This window comes from Rhincodon typus, chromosome 33 (assembly GCF_021869965.1).
Source record: "Rhincodon typus isolate 14 chromosome 33, sRhiTyp1.1, whole genome shotgun sequence".
Taxonomy (NCBI): domain Eukaryota; kingdom Metazoa; phylum Chordata; class Chondrichthyes; order Orectolobiformes; family Rhincodontidae; genus Rhincodon; species Rhincodon typus.
This window is the reverse complement of record NC_063364.1, coordinates 77,751-101,100: the sequence shown is the minus strand read 5'-3', so window position 1 is coordinate 101,100 and position 23,350 is coordinate 77,751. Positions and strand designations below refer to the sequence as shown.

General features: G+C 47.1%; 1 long non-coding RNA gene and 1 other non-coding gene across 2 annotated transcripts; both read right to left on the bottom strand.

Moving 5' to 3' along the window:
* Nucleotides 1–1,592: 1,592 nt before the first annotated feature.
* On the bottom strand, nt 1,593–21,604 carry LOC125486819. Its single transcript, XR_007265445.1, has 3 exons — nt 20,460–21,604; nt 4,368–4,616; nt 1,593–1,610 (listed from the first exon to the last, which is right to left on the bottom strand). It is a non-coding gene; the product is annotated as an uncharacterized LOC125486819 (long non-coding RNA).
* Nucleotides 20,894–20,965, bottom strand: trnaq-uug. The gene has a single exon. It is a non-coding gene; the product is annotated as a tRNA-Gln (tRNA).
* Nucleotides 21,605–23,350: the final 1,746 nt, after the last annotated feature.

Sequence of the window (23,350 nt, the reverse complement as noted above, 5' to 3'; positions counted from 1 at the left end):
TCCTAAGGTCAGGGCTGGCAATGTTTGCCTGATGATGAGCACCTTTCGTAACTCCTCAGGTACTGAAGCAGTCCATGCTCCAATGCAACAAATTTGGACAATATCCAGATATTCAGCCCAAGTGACAAGTCACATTGTGCCACAGAAATGCCAGGCAATGACCATGTCCACTAAGAGACAATTTAATCACTGTCACTAAATCACCCCCATCCTGGGGGTTACCATTGACAAGAAACTGAACTTGACTTTTCATACAAATAGTGTAGCTACAAGACCAGGTCAGATGCTAATAATACTGCAGCAAGAAACTCACCTCCTGACTCCCCACAGCCTGTCCACCATCTACAAGGAACAAGTTCAGAGTGTGATGGAATACTCCCCACTTGCCTGGATGCATGCATCTCCAACAATGCTCAAAGTTTGCCACCATCCAGGACAAAGCAACCCATATGCACAAGTATCCACTCCCTCCACCACTGATGCTGAGTAGGAGCAGTGTGCCCCATCTGTAAGATGCACTGCAGAAATTCACCAAAAATCCTTCCAAACCCACAACCACTTTCATCAAGAAGGATAAGGGTAGTGCACACATGGGAACACCAGGAGCTCCAAGACACCCTCCCAACCAGTCACCATCCTGACTTGGAAATAGATCGTTGTTCCTTCAGTGTCACGAGGTCAAAATCCTAGAATTCCCTCCCAAACGGCATTGTGGGTCAGACCTACATCAGATAGTCAGCAGTGGTTTAAGGGACCACCACCTTCTCAAGGGCAATGAGGAACAAGCAATAAATGCTGGGTAGCCTGCGATTTCCATGTCAGATAAGTGAATAAAGAAAAATACAGACTGGCTGTTGCAGTTTTCTCAACAACATGGAACAGTACAGGACAGGAACAGGCCCTTCAGCCCATCATGTCTGTGCCGACCATGATGCGATTCTAAAATAATCCCATCTGCTTGCACATAGTCCATATCCCTCTATTCACTGCCTATTCATGTGTCTGTCTAAATTCCCCTTAAATGTTGCTGTTGTATCTGCTTTTACCAACTCCCTTGGCAACTTGTTCCAGGCACCTCCTACCCTCTGTGTAAAAACAACACTTTCCTTCCTCACCCTAAACCTACGCCCTTTAGTATTTGACATTTCCATCCACCCATTCTATTATAGCCAGTACACTAGTCGATGCAACATTCTGGTCAATTCCTTTGCACACATTCCAAAGCCTCCACATCTTTCTGATTGTGCAGCGACCAGAACAGCACATATACTCCAAATGTGGTCTGACTTATACAGTTGTAGTGTGACTTGCTAACTTTTGTACTCAATCCCCTGACTGATGAAGGCAGACATGTCATACGCCTTATTAACCACTTTATGTTGCAGTGCCTTTCAGGCAGCTATGGACTTGGACTCCTCAGTATCTCCATGGTCCTTAGGGTCTGGCCATCTACAATGTACTTTCCTTTTGCATTTCATCTCCCAAAATGCATCACCTCACGCTTGTCCGGATTAAGTTCCATCTGAAATTTCTCCGCTCAACTTTCCAGCTGACCTGTATCCAGCTGCATCCTTTAGTATGCTTCCTCATTATCCAAATTTTCATGTCATCTGCAAAATTTACAAATCAGGCCACTGACATTTTCATCCAAATTATTTATATGCATTACAAACAACAGAAGTCCCTGCATTGACCCTGAAGATTAACATGAACAAAGGAACAACAATGGTTCCTCCAGTTTTCTGGGCCCACACCTGTGGCTAAAGTGGACACAAAGATCTCTGTAAAGGCCTCAGCAATCCATAAACCTAGCCCTTGCTTTCCTCCATCTCCTGGAATAGATCTCATCAGGCCCTGAGAATTTATCTAACTTAATATTTTTCCAGGTACCCAACGCCACCTCCTTCTTCATATGGACATGGCCCACAATATCAACAGTCCTTCTCTAAACTGAGCTTCATCCATGACTTTCTACTTGGTGAATACTGTTGCAAAATACTCATTAAGGACTTTACCCACTTCCTGTGACTCCACACAAATTCCCTCCTTTGTTCTTGAGCAGTGCTACTTTTTCACCAAGTCTCACTCTTGCTTGTAAAATGCATACAATACAGCTTGGACTGTCCTTAATCCTACTTGCCAAGGACATTTCATGGCCCCTTCTAGGTCTTCTAATTTCTTTGTGAAGTTCTTTTCTATTTCCTTCATATTGCAAGGCCCTTGTCTGATTGCCTTTTTCTGAAACATTATATTCTTTCTAACTAAAATTACAACATTGTTCATCATCCAAGGTTACAGAATTTTGTCATCCTTAACTTTCATCCTCACAGGAGCATTCTTGTTTTGAAGTCTGACCAACTGGGTTTTAAAAGACTCCCACCTGTCAGATGTGGATTGACTCAGAAACAGTCATCCCCAATCGAATTTCTCTAGTTAGAGTCATAGAATCTGATTCATAGAGGTATACAGCACAGTGATAGGCCCTTCAGCCCAACTCATCCAGGCCAAGCAGGTTTCCTGAACTGAACGAGTCCCATTTGCTTGTATTTGGCCTCTATTCCTCTAAACTGTCCAATCCATGTACCAGCCCAAACATCTTTTAAATGTTAATTGCATCCATCTCTACCACTTCCTCCAGCAGCTCATTTCATGTATGCAACATCCCTGTGTGAAAAAAATTGCCCCTCAGGTCCCCCTTAAATCTTGTCACTCTCACCTTAAACCTGTGTCCTCTAGTTTTAGACTCCCCTAGCCTAAGGAAAAGACCTTGGGCTATTCATCTCATCCATAACCCTCAAGATTTTATAAATGTCTCGAAGGTCACCCCTGAGCTCCAGGGAAAGAAGTCTCACCTTACCCAATCTCTCCTCATAACTCAAAACCTATAGTTCTCTGTAACATCCTTAGAAATCTTTTTTGCTCCCTTTCCAGGTTAATAGCATCCTTCTTATGGAAGGGTGACCAGAATTGTATGCAGTACTCCAATTCTGGCCTCACCAATATCTTGTAGAGATGTAACATGACATCCCAACTCCTGCACTCAATGCTGTAACTGATGAAGGCAGGTGTACCAAAAGCCTTCTTCGCCACCCTGTCTACCTGTCATGCCACTTTCAAGGAACTATATTCCTGCACCCCAAGGTCTCTCTGTACCACAACACTTCCCAGGACCCTACCATTACCTCCTCTTCCTCAGGCGGCTGAGGAAATTTGACATGTCCAGAAGGACGCTCAGCAACTTATGCAGGTGCACGATAGAAAGCATACTGTCTGAGTGCATCACGGCCTGGTACAGCAACTGCTCTGCCCAAGACCATAAGAAACTACAGAAGGTTGTGCGCACAGCCCAGACCATCAAAGAAGCCAATCTCCTGTCCATGGACTCCATTTACCTCTCATTGCTGCAGAAAGACTGCCAACATCATCAAAATCTCATCCCATCCCAGTAATGCTCTCCTACAACGTCTTCTGTCAGGCAGAAGATGCAGAAGCTTGAACACATGCACCACCAGTTTCAGGAACAGTTTCTTCCCTGACATTATTGGACTGATGCATGGACTCTCTGATTTCAAAAACGTTGATCTTTTTAATGTTGTTCTTGCCTAGCACATGCCCTGTGCAGTGTAACCTGAATGCCTCACTCTGACCAGGTTTTTTCACCCTATGTTCTGCATGTCCTTGCATACTATGATCTACCTGTACTGCTCACAAACAAAGCTTTTCACATGACAACAAACCAAACCAAATTAAATTAACTATGTAAGCCTTGCCCTGGTTTCCCTTACCAAAGTGCAACTCCTCGCATTTATCTGAATTAAATTCCATCTGCATTCCTCGGCATAGTTGATCTTCACTGTCAACTATAACCACCAATTTGCAAACTGACTCACCATGATTCCTATATTTTCATCGAAATCATTCTCATAAATGATGAATAACACTGGACCCAGTACCAATCCCTGCAGCACACCTCTGGTCACACGTCTCCAATCTGAAAAGCAACTCTCGACCACCACCCTCTGTATTCTACTGTCAAACTGATTTTGTGTCAAATTGCCAACCTCGCCCTGGATCTCATTTGATCTAACCCTACTTACTAGTCTAACTAACTACCACTGGGGGGACCTTCCTGACTTAGCTGACTGCTCCCAGAATTTTTTTCTTTCTGAAATACACTTTATTTATTCTTTATAAATCTTTGTACGTATACAAATTGTTACAAATGCAGATCAGTTCTGTACAGCTGCATATCAAATAAACAAAACAATACATTGAGCTTTGACTCTATCCAACTCTCACTCATACAATACCAATATTTACACATATTTGAGACACTGGGTCTGATAACTGAATGGGCCCCCATTTACCTTCAGCAGGAAGATCTCAGTCAGTGGTCTTTCCCCACTGCTCCTTGGTGGTGGCTGCCCCAAGCTGTGCTGCGTCCCTCAGAACCTTGTACCATGGAATGTGCCAGTCTGCAACATTCAATCAGGGCCAACTCCTTATTCTGGAAGACCAAGGTTCGGGCAGACCAAAGAGCATCTTCCACTGAGTTGATGGTCTTCCAGCCACAGTTGATGTTTGTCTCAGTGTGCATCCTGTGGAACTGTGTAGTCCTATGAAAATACATGGGTAGAAATTACAAATAATAAAGGAAGGATCACTTTGATGGTGTTGTACTACAGGCCCTCCAATAGTAAGAGAGAAATTGAGAAACAAATATGTCGGGAGATCTCAGATACATGCAAGCATACTAAGATTGTAATAATGGGGGTTTTAGTTTTCCACACATTTTCTCAGGCTACCATAGTGTTAAAGGTTTGAATGGTGAAGAATTTGTGAAATCTGTTCAAGAAAACTTAAAATATCAATATGTGGATGATCCTACGAGAGAAGGAACAAAACTCGATTTTCTTTTGGGCAATATTTCAGGGCAAGTAACTGAAGTAAAAGTGGAGAAAACACTTTGGGCCTCGCGATCATGTTTCTATTAGTTTCAAAATGGTTATGGAGAAGGATAAGCCTTCCATAAAAGTTCCAGTTTTTAATTGGCGTCAGGCCAAGGCAAAAATTTTAGTGCTATGAGAAAGGAACTTTCAAAAGTTGATTGGAGTCGACTGTTCACATTTAGAGAACATCAGACAATTGGGAGGCATCCAAGAGTGCGATGACAAGAGTTCAGAAGCAGTTTGTTCCTGTTAGAGTGAAGGATAAGGCTGGTAAGTTTAAGGAACAATGGATGAGTAAAGATATTGACGGTCTAAGCAAGAATAAAAGAGAATCTTATTTTAGATATAGACAACTTGGTTCAATTGAATCTCTTAATCAATATAAAGTGTGTGAGGGCATTCTTAAGAGAGAAATCAGGAAGGCAAAGAGGGGCTATGAGATAGTGTTGGCAGATAAGGTTAAAATAATCCAAAGAGATTCTACAAATGTATTAAGAGCAAGAGGGTAAGTAGAGAGAGAGGGAAGGGGCTCTTAAAGATCAAGGAGATGGTTGTCTTTGTGTTGAACCCCAGGAGATGGGAGAGATACTAAATGAATGTCTTGCGTCACTTTTTACTGTGGAGAAAGAAATGGAGTCTAGAGAATGTAGAGAAATAAACTTTGATGTTTGAAAAACAGTTTACATTACAGAAGAGGAAGTTTGGGAGGTCTTGGAGAATATGTAGGTGGGTAAATCTCCAGGACCTGATCTAATGTGTCCAAGAAGGTTGTGGGAAGTAAGGGAGGAAATTACAAGACCCCTTGCAGAAATATTTGCATCATCTATATCTATGGGCGAGGTGTCTGATGACTGGAGGGTGGCTAATGTTGTACCTTTGTTTAAGAAAGATTGTAAGGAGAAAACTGGGAGCTATAGACCTGTGAGTCTGACTTCGATTGTGGGTAAATTGCTGGAGGTGATTACGAAAGATAGGATTTATGGACATTTAAAGAGGCAAAAATTGATTAGGGCTAGTCAGCATGGTTTTGTGTGAGGAAAATTGTGTCTCACAAAAAGAGAGTTTTTTTGAGGAAGTTACCACAAAGGTGGTTAATGGCAGAGCAGTAGACATTGTTTATTTGGATTTTAGTAAAGCCTTTGATAAGGTTCCATATGGTGGACTAATTAGCAAAGTTAGGTCATGTGGGATTCAGGGTGAGCTTGCCAATTGGATACATTATTGGCTTAATGGTAGGAAACAGAGAGTAATGTTGGAGGGTTGCTTTTTGGACCGGGGGCCTGTGACCAGCGGTGTTCCATTGGGATCAATCCTGGGTCCTTGCTTGTTTGTCACTTATGTATTTGGTTTGGATGAGAATATAGAAGGCACAATTAGTACATTTGTGGACAACACCAAAATTGGTGGCACAGCAGACAGTGAGGAAGGTTTTCTAAGATTACAAAGGGATCTTGATCAAATGGGTCAATGGTCTAAAAAATGGCAGATGGAATTCAATCTGCATAAATGCAAAGTATTGTATTTTGGTACAACAAAGAAGGGTAGGACAAATACAATTAATGGTAGGGTAATGGGTGGTGTTGTATAACAGAGGGACCGAGGGGTACAGGTACATAATTCTTTAAAGTTTGCATCGCATATAGACAGGGTGGTTAAAAAGATGTTTGGCATGCTTGGCTTCATTGCTCAGCCCTTTGAGTACAGGAGTTGGGAAATTATGTTGAAATTGTACAGGACATTGGTGAGGCCTCTTCTGGAATTCTGTATCTAGTTCTGGTCACCTTGTTATAGGAAGGATATTATTATGCTGGAGAGGGTTCTGAAGAGATTTACCAGGATGTTGCCGGTATGAAAAGTTTGAGTTATAAAGAAAGGCTGGATAGGCTGGAACTTTTTTCACTGGAGCACAGGAGGTTGAGAGGCAACCTGATGGAAGTTTATAAAATAATGAGAGGTATAGATAGAGTTGATGGTTAGTTGTCTTTCCCTAATTGTGGAATTTCAAGATTAGGGGGCACATTTTTCAGGTGAGAGGAGAGAGATTTAAAAAAGACAGCAGAAGCAATTTTTATACAAGAGGGTGGTTCGCATGTGGAATGAATTTCCTGAGGAAGTGGTGGATGCGGATACAATTACAATGTTTAAAAGACTTTTGGATAGATACATGAATAGGAAAGATTTGGAGGGATATGGGCCAGAAGCTGGCAGGTGGAACCAGTTTAGTTTGGTATTATATTTGGCATGGACTGGTTGGGCTGAAGGGTCTGTTTCAGTGCTGTCTGACTCCAAGACCTGAAAATATAGCCCCTAGTCTTGAAATCCCCCACCCAAGGTAAAAGATCCCTGCCATTTACCTTATCTATACTCCTCATGATTTTATTAACCTCTATAAGGTCACCCAACTACCTCCTAGGTTACAGTGAAAAATGTCCCAGACTATCCAGCCCTTCCATCTCGCTCAAACCCTCCACTCCTAGAAACAACGTTCGACAAAGTTCCTTGTGGTAGACTGGTTAGCAAGGGTAGATCACACGGAATACAGGGAGAACTCGCTATTTGGATGAGGAACTGGCTTGAAAGGTAGAAGACAGAGGGTGGTAGTGGAGGCTTGCTTTTCAGACTGGAGGCCTGTGACCAGTAGTGTGCCACAGGAATGGGTGTTGGGTTCACTTTAGAGAAATGATTTGGATGTGAACATAGGATGTATGGTTAGTAAGTTTGCAAGTGGCACCAAATTTGGAGGTATAGTGTACAGCGAAGAAGGCTACCTCAGAGTACAGCAGGATCTTGATCAGATGGGCCAATAGGCCAAGGAGTGGCAGGTGGAGTTTAATTTAGATAAATGTGAGGTGCTGCATTTTGGAAAGGCACATCAGGGCAGGGCTTATACACTTAATGGTAACCTCCTAGGAAGTGTTACTGAACAAAGAGATCTTGGAGTGCAGGTTCATAGTTCCTTGAAAGTGGAGTCACTGGTAGATAGGATAGTGAAGAAGGCATTTAGTGTGCTTGCTTGAGTGCATTGAGTATTGGAGTTGGGAGGACATTGGTTAGGCACTGTTGGAATACTGTGTGCAATTCTGGTCTCCCCACTATTGGAAGGATGTTGTGAAACTTGAAAGATTTCAGAAAATATTTACATGGTGACCACAACTGGACACAGTACTTCGGAAGAGGCCTTACCAACATCATGTACAACCTAAAAATAACATCACAACTCCTATACTCAAATTTCTGAGCAATGAAGGCCAGCACAGTAAATGCCTTCTTAACCACTCTATCCATATGTGAACCCCTAGGTGTCTCTGTTCTATAACATTATCCAAGTCCCCATTTTTCATTGTCGAAGTCCAGCCCTTATTTGTTTTTCCAAAATCCAATTGCTCGTATTTATCCAAATTAAACTCTATCTGCCATTTCTCAGCCCATTATCCAACTGATCAAGATCCCTTTGTAATCCTGAATAACCTTCTTCGCTCTGCACTATACCACCAATCTTAGTGTCATCTGCAAACTTACTAACCATGCCTTGTAATAATTTATATAAATTATCTAAATAATTTATATAAATGACAAGCTAAAGTGGACCCAGCACCATCCTTGGAACACCACTGGACGCAGGCCTGCAGTCTGAAAAATAATCCTCCACTGTCATTCTCTGTCACCTGCCGTTAAACTAATTTTGTATCCAATTGGTAAGCTCATCCTGAATCTCATGTGATCTAACTTTACTAATTTGTCTGTCATGTGGAGCCTTGTCAAAGGATTTACTAAATTCCAAGTAAACAATATCTCCCGCTCTGCCCTCATCAATTCTCTTGGTTACTGCCTAAAAAAAGTCAATCAAATTCAGCTCATTAACGTATAATTTGAATAGTTATTATCTCAACAAAGGCCTGCAAAATTCCACCAGTCACCAGTTGCCATCCTGAAAAAGACCCCTTTATCTCTACTTTCTGCCTTCTGCTAGTCAGCCAATCCTCTTTCCATGCCAGTTCCTTTCCTGGGCTCACCATGGGCTCTTATCTGATTTAGCACGTTTCCTGTGGGGCACTTTGTCAACAGCCTTCTGGAAATCCAGATAGATCACATCGGCTGGCTCTCCTTTGTCTAACTTGATTGTTACTCCTCCAAGAATCTATATTTGATTTGTCAGGCATGACCTGGCTTTGACAAAGCCATGCTGACTTATCCCTATTTTATCATACCCTTCTTCATGAAATCTAAATTTGCACCATTGAACTGAGCACAGGCTATAGATTCCTCGCTACTTAAACAGTGTTGGTCCATCAGCCATTTTCCAGCTCTCTGGGACCCTCCCTGACTCCAATGGTTCCTGAATGATTGCTCCCAATGCCTCTGCAAGCCCCTTCAGAACTTTGGGGTGTAGTCCATCTGGTCCGAGTGGTTTATCGACCTTCAGAACTTTTTGGTTCCCAAATACCTTCTGTTTTGTGATGGTCACAATGCTCACCTCTGCCCCCTGACTCTCTTGAAGTTATGGTGTGTTAATGGTGTCTTCCACTGTGAATACTGACGTTGTATGCTTTTTGGTTTGCTTTTATGCTAACCCTGAATTACCTTGTCAGCCATGGTTGCCTCATCTTACGCATAGCATGTTCTTCTTCTTTGGGATGAATTTCTGCCGTGCCTCCCTAATTGTCCACAGATACTGCTGGTTCACTGTCTTTCCAACTAGGCCTCCCTTCCAATCAACTCTGGCCAGCTCCTCCATCATGTCTTTGTGGCTACCTTTACTCAATTGTAATACTCTTACATCTGATCGGATCTTCTCCCTCTCAAACTGCAGGGTGAATGTTATGGTCACTGGTCACTAGAGGTTCTTCATCTTAAACTCCCTCATCCAGTCTGCCTCATTAAGGGTGGCAAGGTGGCTCAGTGGTTAGCATTCATGCCTCAAAGTGCCAGGGACCCAGGTTCACTTCCACCCTCGGGTGATGGTCTGTGTGAGTTTGCACTTTCTCCCTGTGTCTGCATGAGCTTCCTTTAGGTGCTCTGGTTTCCTCCCACAGTACAAAGGTGTGCAGGCTAGGTGGATTGGCCATGCTAAATTGCCTATAGTGTCTTGGGATGTGCAGGCTAGGTGGATTAACCATGGGAAATGCAGGGCTATGGGATAGGGTAGGGTGTGGGTCCGGTGGAATGATCTTTGGAAGGTTGGTGTGAACTTGATGGGCCAAATAGCCTGCTTCCACACTGTAGTGAATCTGTGATTCATTTCACGTCACCAAATCCAGAATTGCCTGTTCCCAAGCAGCCGCTACTCCCAAAAGCCGTCTCGTAGCCATTCCACGCTTTCCTTTTCTTGAGATCTGCTACTGATCTGATTTTCACGGTCAATCTGCATGTTGTGAGGTTCCCCCATGATTATTGTCATCGTGTCTTTGTTACTTTTCTATCACCTGATTTTCTGCCCCACATCCTGACCACTGCGAGGAGGCCTGTCAATAATTCCCTTTTTTCATTTGCGGTTTCACAACTCGACGCATGCAGATTCTGTGCCTTCCGACTGTATATCACTTCAGTTTCATTTCTAACAAGCAAGACAACAACACCCCTCTGTCCATTGGTCTGTCTTTTTGAAAGGACAGGTATTCTTGGATATTTAATTCCCAGCTCTGAACCCTTGCAATCATATATCTGTGATACCCACAATATTGTAGCTGTCAGTTTTAATCTGCACTTATTGTTTCATATACTGCATGCATTTTAGAATAATACCCTCAATCCTCTGTTGACGACCCCCTAAACTCCTTCTCGTAGTTGTCTGTTGTGCCTAAAAATTTGATTGCTGACATTTCCCAAACACCTTGTCCTGTCACTCGTTCTGGGAATTTTAATAAAGTTTGCTGAGCCTTCCCCTGCTTTAACTTTTTGATAATCTTACATGCAACTGAACTTACCCACCACTTTTTAGTTTAAAGCCCTATCCTCAACCATAGTTATGTGATTCACCAGGACTCTGGTCGCAGCATGAGTCAGGTGTGGCCATTCCATCAAAGCAGTTCCTTCTTTCCCCAAAACTGGTGTCAATGTGCCATGAATTCTGACCCGTTTCTCCCACGCCAATCCTTGAACCACGTGCTCATTTCTTTCATCTTGTTGTCCCTGTGCCAACAAAGCTTATGGCTCAGGTACTAATCCAGAAATTATCATCTTTTTGGTTATCCTTTTCAAATCAGCTGCACAAGTCCCCTTGTCTGAATCTTTTTCCTCTTTATATTTATATTGTTGGAAATCTATGTGAACCATGACAACTGGATTTTTCTCCTCCCACTCTAAGTTCCTCTGCAGACCTGATGAGATATCCCAAACCCAGCAGGCACCAGGCATCCTTCAGAATTCTCAATCCTGGCCACAGAGGACAGTGTCTATTCCCTGACTGTACTATCCTGATTACAACTACATTTCTCTTTCCTCCTCCTTCTGGAATGGCTCCCTGTACTCCCTGCTGTAGTCAGTTTGTTCATCCTCCCTACAGCCCCCACTCTCAGCCACAGAGGGAGCAAGAATTTCAAACCTGTTAGATATGCTCAAGGGCTGAGGTTTCCTCAGCATCACCTCCTGGATCCTCTATCCTTTATCATCTATCCTCTACTCTCCTGTCCCTGACCACTGATCAAATTTGATGGAGTTAATCTAACACGTTTGACCGCCTCCTGAAACACAGCGTTCAGGTAACTCTCTCCCTCGCTGATGTGTCGCAGCTTAGACTCCGGCTCATCAACTCTGAGCCAGAGTGCCTTAAACAACTAACACTTATTACCGACGTGTTCACGATGAACCACAATACAGTCTTCCAGCTCCCACATCATACAGGTACAACACATTGCTTGGCCTGGCATCTCTGTTTTAATTCTTTAGTTCTTAATTTGATGCTCCAGCATTACGTGCATTTGGAAAGACAGGGTTTGATTAGGAGTAGTCAGCATGGCTTTGTGCATGGGAGATCACACCTGATAAATTTATTAAGAGTTCTTTCATGAAGTGACCAGGAAGTTTGATAAGGGCTGGGCAGTAGACATTATCTATGTGGATTTCTGCAAAGCCTTTGATGACGTTGCTGTGGAAGGTTAGAATGCATGGAATCCAGAGACAGCTGGCAAATTAGATGCACAATTGACTTGATGGTAGGAAGCAGAGGATAAAAGTGGAAGGATGCTGTCAGACTCGAGGCCTGTGACTAGTGGTGACTAGGGGTGTGTCTCCTGATGGTACTGGGCCCATTGCTGTTTGTTATCTATATCAATAATTTGGATGAGAATGTACAGGTTATGATTAGTAAGTTTGCAGATGACTCAGTATCGCGTACAGCACAGAAGGTTATCAGAAACTGCAGCAGGATTGGGAAAGTGGGCCGAGAAATGGCAAATGGTGTTGAATGTAGATAAGTGTGAGGTTTTGCATTTTGGAAAGTCAAATCCAGGTAGGAGTTTCATGGTGAATGGTATGGCCTTAAGGAGTGTAGTGGAAGAGGGGAACATTGGAGTTCAGGTGCACGGTTCTCTGAAAGTGGAGTCACAGGGAGACAGGGCAGTAAAGAAGGCTTTTGGCAGGCAGGAAACAGGATGAGGCAGAAGGGGTACTAGACAGGTAGTAGTATTTGGCAGGCAGTAGTTTGAGGCAATCAGGGGGTGGTATGAGGCAGGGAGCTGTATGAGGCAGGAAGGGATCTGTATGAGGCAGAGACCTATGAGGCTGGTAGGACTATATGGCAGGTAGCGGTACGATGCTGTTTGGGAGCGTTATGTGGCAGGCAGGGAACAGGATGAGGCATAAAGGGGTATGGGAGAGGGACCAGTATTTGGCAGTGAGCTGTATGAGCCAGTCAGGGAGCTGTATGAGGCCGTGAGGCGAATGAGGAAGGGAGCAATATTTTGCTGGGAGTGGTATGAGGCAATCAGGGAGCAGAATGAGGCAGAAAGGCATATGAGGCTGGGAGAACTATTTGGCAGTGAGCTGTATGAGGCAGTCAGGGAGCAGAATGAGGCAGAAAGGGGAATAAGGAAGGGAGGAGTATTTGGCAGAGAGTGGTATGTGGCAGGCAGGAAATGGGATGAGGCAGAAGGGGCATTAGACAGCGAGCAGTATTTGGCAGCAACAGTTTGAGGCAAGCAGGGTCGGTATGAGGCAGGGAGCTTTATGAGGTAGGCAGGGATGTGTATGAGGCAGAGAGGTGAATGAGGAAGGCAAAACTATTTGGCAGGCAGCAGTATGAGGCAGGCAGGGAGAGGAATGTGGCAGGAAGGCGTATGAGGCAGGGACCAGTATTTGGCAGTGAGCTGTATGAGGCAGGGAGGGAGCTGTATGAGACAGAGGCGAATGAGGAAGGGATCAGTATTTGGCAGGGAGTGGTATGAGGCAGGCAGGAAACGGGATGAGGCAGAAGGTGTATTAGACAGGGAGCAGTATTTGGCAGTGAGCTATATGAGGCAGTCAGGGAGCTGTATGAGGCAGAGAGGCGAATGAGGAAGGGAACACTTTTTGGCAGGGAGCGGTATGAGGCAGGCAGGGAGCTGTATGAAGCAGAGAGGTGAATGAGGAATGGGACACTATTTGGCAGGATGCGGTATGGGGCAAGCAGGGAGCGGAATGAGGCAGAAAGATATATGGGGAAGGGACCAGTATTTAGCAGTGAGCTGCATGAGGCTGGCATGGACCTGAATGAGGCAGAGAGGCGAATGAGAAAGGGAGCACATTTTGGCAGGGAGAGGTATGAGGCAGGCAGGGAGCTGTATGAGGCAGGAAGGGAGCTGTATGAAACAGAGAGGTGAAGGACGAAGGGAGAACTATTTTGCAGGAAGCGGTATGAGGCAGGCTGGCAGCTGTATGAGGCAGAGAGCCGAATGAGGAAGGGATGACTGTTTGGCAAGGAATGGTATGAAGCAGGCAGGGAGATGTATGAGGCAGAGAGACGAAGGAAGAAGGCAGGTGCGTAGCGGAAAGAGGCAGAAAGGTATGTGGGGCAGGGAGCAGTATTTGGCAGTTAGCTGTATGAGGCAGGCAAGGAGCTGTATGTAGCAGAGAGGAGAATGAGGAAGGGAGAACTATTTGGCAGGGAGCTGTATGAGGCAGGGATCTGTATGAGGCAGAGAGACCTACGAGGCTGGTAGGACTATATGGCAGGTAGCGGTATGATGCTGTTCAGGAGTGGTGTGTGGCAGGCAGGGAACAGGATGAGGCATAAAGGGGTATGGGAGAAGGAGCAGTGTTTGACAGTGAGCTGTATGAGGCATGCAGGGAGCTGTATGAGACAGAGAGGCGAATGAGAACGGGAGCAGTATTTGGCAGGGAGTGCTATGAGGCAGGCAGGAAACGGGATGAGGCAGAAGGTGTATTAGACAGGGACTAGAATTTGGCCGTGAGCTGTATGAGGCAGTCAGGGAGCTGTATGAGGCAGAGAGGCGAATGAGGATGGGAGCACTAGTTGGCAGGGAGTGGTATGAGGCAGGAAGGGATCGGAATGAGACAGAAAGGCGTTTGGGCCTGGGAGCAGTATTTGGCAGTGAGCTGTATGAGGCAGGAAGGGAGCTGTATGAGGCAGAGAGGCAAATGAGGAAGTGAGCACTTTTTGGCGGGGAGAGGTATGAGGCAGGCAGGGAGTGGAATGAGACAGAAATGTATATGGGGCAGGGAGCAGTATTTGGAAGTGAGCTGTATGTGGCAGGCAGCGTCCTGTTTGAGGCAGAGAGGCTAATGAGGAAGGGAGCACTATTTGGCTGGGCGCAGTATGAGGCAGTCAGGGAGCGGAATGAGGCAGCAAGGCGTATTGGGCTGGGAGCAGTATTTGGCAGTGAGCTGTATGAGGCAGAAAGGTGAATGAAGAAGGGAGCACGGTTTGGCAGGGAGCGGTATGAGGCAGGCAGGAAACGGGATGAGGCAGAAGAGGTACTTGACACGGAGCAGTATTTGGCAGGCAGTCATTTGAGGAAAGCAGTGTCGGTATGAGGCAGGGATCTGTATGAGGCAACAAGGTGTAGAGTTGGATGAACACAGCAGGCCAAGCAGCATCATAGGCAGGGATCTTTATGAGGTAGAGAGGCCAAGGAGGAAGGGAGCACATTTTGGCAGGGAGCGGTATGAGGCAGGCAGGGAGCTGTATGAGGCAGAGAGGCGAATGAGGAAGGAGCACTATTTGGCTGGGGGCAGTATGAGGCAGTCAGGGAGCAGAATGAGGCAGCCAGGGAGCAGAATGAGGCAGCAAGGCATATTGGGCTGGGTGCAGTATTTAGCAGTGAGCTGTATGAGGCAGTCAGGGACCTGTATGAAGCAGAAAGGTGAATGAGGAAGGGAGCACGGTTTGGCAGGGAGCGGTATGAGGCAGGCAGGAAATGGGATGAGCCAGAAGAGGTACTTGACATGGAGCAGTATTTGGCAAGCAGTCGTTTGAGGAAAGCAGTGTCGGTATGAGGCAGGGAACTGTATGAGGCAGAGAGGCAAATGAGGAAGGGAGACTATTTGGCAGGGAGCAGTATGAGGCAGGCAGGGAGCAGAATAAGGCAGAAACAAGTATGGGGCAAGGAGCAGTATTTGGCAGAGACTGGTATGAGGCAGGCAGAAAATGGAATGAGGCAGAAGGGACATTAGACAGGGAGCAGTATTTGGCAGGCAGTGGTTTGAGGAAAGCAGGGTAAGGTATGAGGCAGGGAGCTGTATGAGGCAGAGAGGCGAATGAGGAAGGGAGCACTATTTGGCAGGGAGCAGTATGAGGCAGAGACAGTATGAACTGCAGATGCTGGAGAATCTGAGATAACAAGGTGCAGTGCTGGATGAACACAGCAGGCCAAGCAGCATCAGAGGAGCAGGAAGGCTGACGTTTCGGGCCGAGACCCTTCTCAAGAAATTTCTGAAGAAGGCTCTAGGCCCGAAACATCAGCCTTCCTGCTTCTCTGATGCTGCTTGGCCTGCTATGTTCATCCAGCTCTACACCTTGTTATCACAGTATGAGGCAGGCAGGGAGCGGAATGAGGCAGAAAGGTATATGGGGCAGGGAGCAGTATTTGGAAGTGAGCTGTATGTGGCAGGCAGCATCCTGTTTGAGGCAGAGAGGCTAATGAGGAAAGAAAAAGTATTTGGCAGGGAGTGGTATGAGGCAGTCAGGAAATGGGATGAGGCAGAAGGGGTATTAGACAGGAAGCTTTATTTGGCAGGCAGTGGTTTGAGGAAAGCAGGGGAAGGTATGAGGCTGGGAGCGGTATGAGGCAGGCAGGGAGCTGTCTGACGCAAAGAGGCGAATAAGCAAGGAAGCAGTATTTGGCAGGGAGCTGTAATAAGGTAGGCCGGAAACGGGATGAGGCAGAAGGGGTATTAGACAGGGAGCAGTATTTGTCAGTGAGCTGTATGAAGCAGAGAGGCAAATGTGGAAGGGAGCACTATTTGGCAGGGAGCGGTATGAGGCAGGCAGGGTGCTGTATGAAGCAGACAAGCGAATGTGGAAGGGAGCACTCTTTGACAAGGAGTGGAATGAGGCAGGCAGGAAACAGGATGAGGCAAAAGGGGTATTAGACAGGAAGGAGTATTTGGCAGGCAGTGGTTTGAGGCAGGCAGGGAGCAGAATGAGGCAGAAAGGCAAATGAGGAACGGAGAACTATTTGGCAGGGAGCAGTATGAGGCAGACAGAGAGCAGAATGAGACAGGGAGCTGTCTGAGGCAGAGAGACCTATGAGGCTGGTGGGATTATATGGCAGGGAGTTGGCTGATGCGGTCAGTGGGCGGTATGTGGCAGGCAGGGAACAGGATGAGGCAAAAACGGGTATGAGAGAGGGAGCAGCATTTGGCAGTGAGTTGTGTCAGGCCGGCAGGGAGCTGTTTGAGGCAGAGAGGCGAATGAGGAAGGGAACACTATTTGGCAAGGAGCGGTATGAGGCAGGCGGGGAGCTCTATGAGACAGAGAGGTGAATGAGGAAGGGAGCATTGTTTGGCAGTGAGTTATATGAGGCAGTCAGGGAGTGAAATGAGGCAGAAAGGTGTATGGGGCCTGGAGAAGTATTTGGCAATGAGCAGTATGAGGCAGGCAGGGAGCAGAATGAGGCAGAAAGGTGAATAAGGAAGGGAGCTTTATTTGGCAGGGAGTGGAATGAAGCAGGCAGGAAACGGGATGAGGCAGAAGGGGTATTAGACATGGAGGAGTATGTGGCTGTAATGGTTTGAGTCAACCAGGGTCGGTATGAGGCAGGGAGCTGTATGAGGCAGGCAGGGATCTGTATGAGGCAGAGAGGCGGATGAGAATGAGAGCACTATTTGGCAGGGAGCGGTATGAGGCCGGCAGGAAGCTGTATGAGGCAGAGAGGCGAATGAGGAAGGAAGAACTATTTGGCTGGAGCTGTATTAGGCAGGCCGGAAACCGGATGAGGCAGAAGAGGTATTAGACAGGGACCAGAATTTTTCGGGCAATTGCTTGAGGCCAACTGGGGATGGTATGAGGCAGGTAGCTGTATTAAGCAGGCAGGGATCTGTATGATCAGAGTGACCTATGAGGCTGGTAGGAATCTATGGCAGGGAGCGGTATTTATCTGTCAGGGACTGGTATGTGGCAGGCGGGAGGCAAAAAGGGGTATGAGCCAGGGTGCATTATTTTGCAGTGAGCTGTATGTGGCAGGCAGGGAGCTGTATGAGGCAGACAGGCGAATGAGAAAGGAAGCAGTTTTTGACAGGGAGTGGTATGAGGCAGGCAGGAAAGGGGATGAGGCAGAAGAGGTATTAGACAGGGAGAAGTATTTGGCAGGCAGTGGTTTGAGGCAAGCAGGGGGGCGGTTTGAGGCAGGGAGCTGTATGAGGCAGGATGGGATCTGTATGAGGCAGAGAGACCTATGAGGCTGGTGGGAGTATATGGCAGGGAGTGGTATAGTGCTTTCAGGGTGTGGTATGTGGCAGGCAGGGAACAGGATGAGGCAAAAAGGTGTATGAGACAGGGAGCAGTATTTGACAATGAGCTGTATGAGGCAGGCAGGGAGCAAAATGAGGCAGCAAGGCGAATGAGGAAGGTAGCAGTATTTGGCAGGGAGTGGTATGAGGCAGGCAGGAAATGGGATGAAGCAGAAGGGATATTAGACAGGGAGCAGTATTCGGCCGCAACGGTTTGTGGCAAGCAGGGTCGGTATGAGGCAGGGAGCTGAAGGAGGCAGGCAGAGAGATGAATGAGAAAGGCAGAAGAATTTGACGGGGATTGCTATGAGGCAGGTAGGAAACAGGATGAGGCAGAAGGGGTATTAGACAGGGAGCAGTATTTGGCAGGCAGTCGTTTGAGGCAAGCAGGGGCAGGTATGAGGCAGGGAGCTGTGTGAGGCAAGCAGGGATCTGTGTGAGGCAGAGAGACCTATGAGGCTGGAAGCAATATTTGGCAGTGACCTATATGAGGCACTCAGGTGCTGTATGAGGCAGAGAGGCGAATGAGGAAGGGAGAACTATTTGGCAGAGAACGGAATGAGGCAGGCAGGGAGTGGAATTCAAAGAACAAAGAACAAGGAAAATTACAGCACAGGAACAGGTCCTTCGGCTCTCCAAGCCTGTGCTGATCCAGATCCTCTATCTAAACCTGTCGCCTATTTTCCAAGCATCTGTATCCCTCTGCTCCCTGCCCATTCATGTAAATGATATATCTTAAATGGCGCTATCATGCCTGCCTCTACCACCTCCGCTGGCAATGTGTTCCAGGCACCCACCACCCTCTGCGTAAAGAACTTTCCACGCATATCTCCCTTAAACTTTTCCCCTCTCACCTTGAAATCGTGACCCCTAGTAATTGAGTCCCCAACTCTGGGAAAAAGCTTCTTGCTATCCACCCTGTCTATACTCTCATGATTTTGTAGACCTCAATCAGGTCCCCCCTCAACCTCCGTCTTTCTAATGTAAATAATCCTAATCTACTCAACCTCTCTTCATAGCTAGCACCCTCCATACCAGGCAACATCCTGGTCAACCTCCTCTGCACCCTCTTCAAAGCATCCACATCCTTTTGGTAATGTGGCGAACAGAACTGTACGCAGTATTCCAAAAGTGGTCGAACCAAAGTCCTATACAACTGTAACATGACCTGCCAACTCTTGTACTCAATACCCCGTCTGATGAAAGACAGCATGCTGTATGCCTTCTTTACCGCTCTATCGACCTGCGTTGCCACCTTCAGGGTACAATAGAGTTGAACACCCAGATCTCTCTGTGCATCAATTTTCCCCAGGGCTTTTCCATTTACCGTATAGTTCGCTCTTGAATTGGATCTTCCAAAATGCATCACCTCGCATTTGCCTGGATTGAACTCCATCTGCCATTTCTCCGCCCAACTCTCCAATCTATCCATATTCTGCTGCATTCTCTGACAGTCCCCTTACTATCTGCTACTCCACCAATCTTAGTGTCATCTGCAAACTTGCTAATCAGGCCATCTATACCTTCCTCCAGATCATTTATGTATATCACAAACAACAGTGGTCCCAACACGGATCCCTGTGGAACACAGCAGGCCAAGCATGTCCTTCCTGGGCCTCCTGCAGTGCCACAAGGATGCCCCCCGAAGGTTGCAGGAACAGCAACTCATATTCCGCTTGGGAATCCTGCAGCCCAATGTGTGCTGCTTGGCCTGCTGTGTTCATCCAGCTCTACACCTTGTTATCTCAGATTCTCCAGCATCTGCAGTTCCTACTATCCCTGTGGAACACCACTGGTCACAGTTCTCCATTTTGAGAAACACCCTTCTACTACAACTCTCTGTCTCCTGTTGCCCAGCCAGTTGTCTATCCATCTAGCTGGACCCCATGCGACTTCACTTTCTCCATCAGCCTACCATGGGGAACCTTATCAAACACCTTACTGAAGTCCATGTTTACGATATCTACAGCCCTTCCCTCCTCTCTCAACTTTGTCACTTCCTCAAAGAATTCTATCAAGTTGGTAAGACATGACCTTCCCTGCACAAAACGATGCTGCCTATCACTGACAAGGAATGAGGCAGAAAAGTATATTGGGCAGGGAAAAGTATTTGGCAGGGAGCTCTATGAGGTAGGCAGGGAGCTCTATGAGGCAGAGAGGCGAATGCAAAAGGGAACAGTATTTGGCATGGAGTGGTATGAGGCAGGCAGGAAACGGCATGAGGCAGAAGGGGTATTAGGTAGGGAGCAGTAATTGGCAGGCAGTGGTTTGAGGCAAGCAGGTGCTGGTATGAGGCAGGGAGTTGTATGAGGCAGTGAGATGGATGAGGCTGGTCGGGGTGTTTGGTAGGGAGCGGTAGAATGCTGTCAGGCAGTGGTATGTGGCAGGCAGGGAACAGGATGAGGCAAAAAGAGGTATGAGACAGGGAGCGAGCTGTATGAGGCAGAGAGGCGAATGGTGGTGTAATGACGAAAATGTGACTTGCCACTCCCTTCACGATTAAGAAGGCTCCACCAAGACGTGAACTCAGATCACAGGGTTCACAAAACTAGCGCGCTCACCAATACACCAGGGCAACCACAGCTACAATCATAGTGCAAGGCATTGCTCTAGAGTGTTTGTCACCTTTGTCAAATGTGCAGTTGTCTAGCAGCCTTGCTGTTTCCCATCACGTTACCAAGCCGGGGTACTGCTCGCTCATCTCTCTGATCTGCAAACTGACAATCTGCTGGACAATTGCACCCTCCGGTATTTCGGGCTCTGGTTTCAGATTGTCTTTAACAGCACCTTTGCAGCACTCGTTCCCAAGCGTGTCTCTTTGTTTCCTGCTGTGTCGAGAACTGAGGGCAGCTCAAATAAAAACCACAGTGACTTCCACTCTCAGGCACCGACCTAAATTCTCCACGCCAGGGTTTGGATCGTGCTGTGCTTACTGCTCTGACAGAAATGTGATGAGATCTGATGTGGCGGTGCTAAAAGGTCCAGCCTTAGACTTGGCCCGTAAGCAGATTTCACTGTCGTGTCCCAAATTAAACAATTCGTAGGGACGCACCAATTAGAGATCCCACTGAGATTCGGACTCAGATCCCTGGATTCAAAGCCCAGAGTGCTAACCATTACACCATGGAACCGACTGCACTGCTTTCGCTCAGAGGACACAATGGTATGTCCTGCATTCAAACATGCAGTTCACTTTCTACGCTCCGGTAGACGAAAGCTGCAGTCTGGCTGCAGTGCCCTTCGAAGGAAACACGTCCCTAGCATGAGGGGAGAGCAAAAGCAGACAGCGTGCGATGTAAAAATAAGCCCACTTCAAGTCTCGGTTTTGTAATGACCAATACTAGACTTGCCAAGACTCGTCACTCCCTTCACCAGGTAGCAGGCTACACCTAGATTTAAACTCGTATCACAGGGTTCGGTAACCGGCACACTCACCATTACACTATGGCTATCAGAGCCATTCCCAGAGTGCAAGGCATTGCTCTAGAAAGTTTGTCACCTTTGTCAAGTGGGCAATTGTCTGGCAGCCTTGCTGTTTCCCATCACGTCACCGAGCCAAGGTACTGCTCGCTCATCTCTCTCACTGGCAAACTGACAATCTGCTGGACAATTGCACCCTCCTGTATTTCGCTCTGGGTTCAGCTTTCTTATGCACAGCTTCACTTGTCACCCTCAGCATTTCACACGTCAGACGTAGCCTTCTGCTCAGAACCGCTGAATTTTATCCGGATCCAACGCATCATCCTCCGACACTTCCGCCATCTGCAATCCGACCCCACCACCAAAGACATCTTTCCCTCCCCACCCTTATCTACTTTCCGGAGGGACCACTCTCTCCGTGACTCCCTTGTCCGCTCCACACTTCCCTCCAGCTCCACCACACCCGGCACCTTTCCCTGCAACCGCAGGAAGTGCTACACCTGTCCCCATACCTCCTCCCTCACCCCCATCCCAGGCCCCAAGAAGACTTTCCACATCAAGCAGATGTTCACCTGCACATCTGCCAATGTGGTATACTGCATCCGCTGTACCCGGTGTGGCTACCTCTACATCGGGGAAACCAAGCGGAGACTCGGGGACCGCTTTGCAGAACACCTACGCTCGGTTCGCAATAAACAACTGCACCTCCCAGTCGCGAACCATTTCAACTCCCCCTCCCATTCCTCAGACGACATGTCCATCCTGGGCCTCCTGCAGTGCCACAACGATGCCACCTGAAGGTTGCAGGAACAGCAACTCATATTCCGCTTGGGAACCCTGCAGCCCAATGGTATCAATGCGGATTTCACAAGTTTCAAAATCTCCCCTCCCCCTACCGCATCCCAAAACCAGTCCAGCTCGTCCCTGCCTCCCTAACCTGTTCTTCCTCCCACCTATCCCCTCCTCCCACCTCAAGCCGCACCTCCATCTCCTACCGACCAACCTCATCCCGCCCCCTTGACCTGTCCGTCCTCCCTGGACTGACCTATCCCCTTCCTAACTCCCTACCTTTACCGGCTCCATCCCCGCCTCTTCGACCTGTTTGTTTCCTCTCCACCTATCCTCTCCTCTATCCCTCTTCTATCCGCCTCCCACTCTCTCCCTATTTATTTCAAAACCCCCTTCCCCTCCCCCTTTTCTGATGAAGGGTCTAGGCCCGAAACGTCAGCTTCTCTGCTCCTATGATGCTGCTTGGCCTGCTGTGTTCATCCAGCCCTGCACCTTGTTGTCGCTGAATTTAAAGCCCAGTTTGCTAACCATTACACCACGGAACCGACTGCGCTGCTTTCGCTCAGAGGACACAATGGTATGTCCTGCATTCAAACATGCAGTTAACCTTCTACACTCTGGTAGACGAAAGCTGCAGTCTGGCTGCAGTGCCCTTCGAAGGAAACACGTCACTGGCTCAGGCGAGAGCAAAAGCAGACTGCGTGCGATGTAAAAATAAGCCCACTTCAAGTCTCGGTGGTGTAATGACGAAAATGAGACTTTCCAAGGCTCCTCACTCCCTTCACCTTGAAGAAGGCTACACGTAGATTTGAACTCCAATCACAACATTCACGCCCAAACTACAAGTCAAATTGCTACAGTACGTCTGTCCATTCAAACAACACTGTTGCCGGCTCCCTCCTTTACCGCCCATCGCTGCGCAACCGCACATAACTGCCGCTGCTGAAGCGACGTGCGTGTCATCAAAGTGCGATCTCCGACGGATTGTCTTCAACAGCACCTTTGCAGCACTCGTTCCCAAGCGTGTCTATTTGTTGCCTGCTCTGTGTCGAGCACTGAGGGCAGCTCAAAAAACAACACTGTGACTTCCACTCTCAGGCACCGACCTAAATTCTCCACGCCAGGGTTTGGATCGTGCTGTGCTTACTACTTTGCCAGAAATGTGATGATATGTGACGTGGCAGTGCTAAAAGTTCCAGCCTTAGACTTGGCCCGTAGGCAAATTTCACTGTCGTGTCCCAAATTAAACAATTCTTAGGGACACAACAAGTAGAGGTCTCACTGAGATCGCTGCATTTAAACTTGTC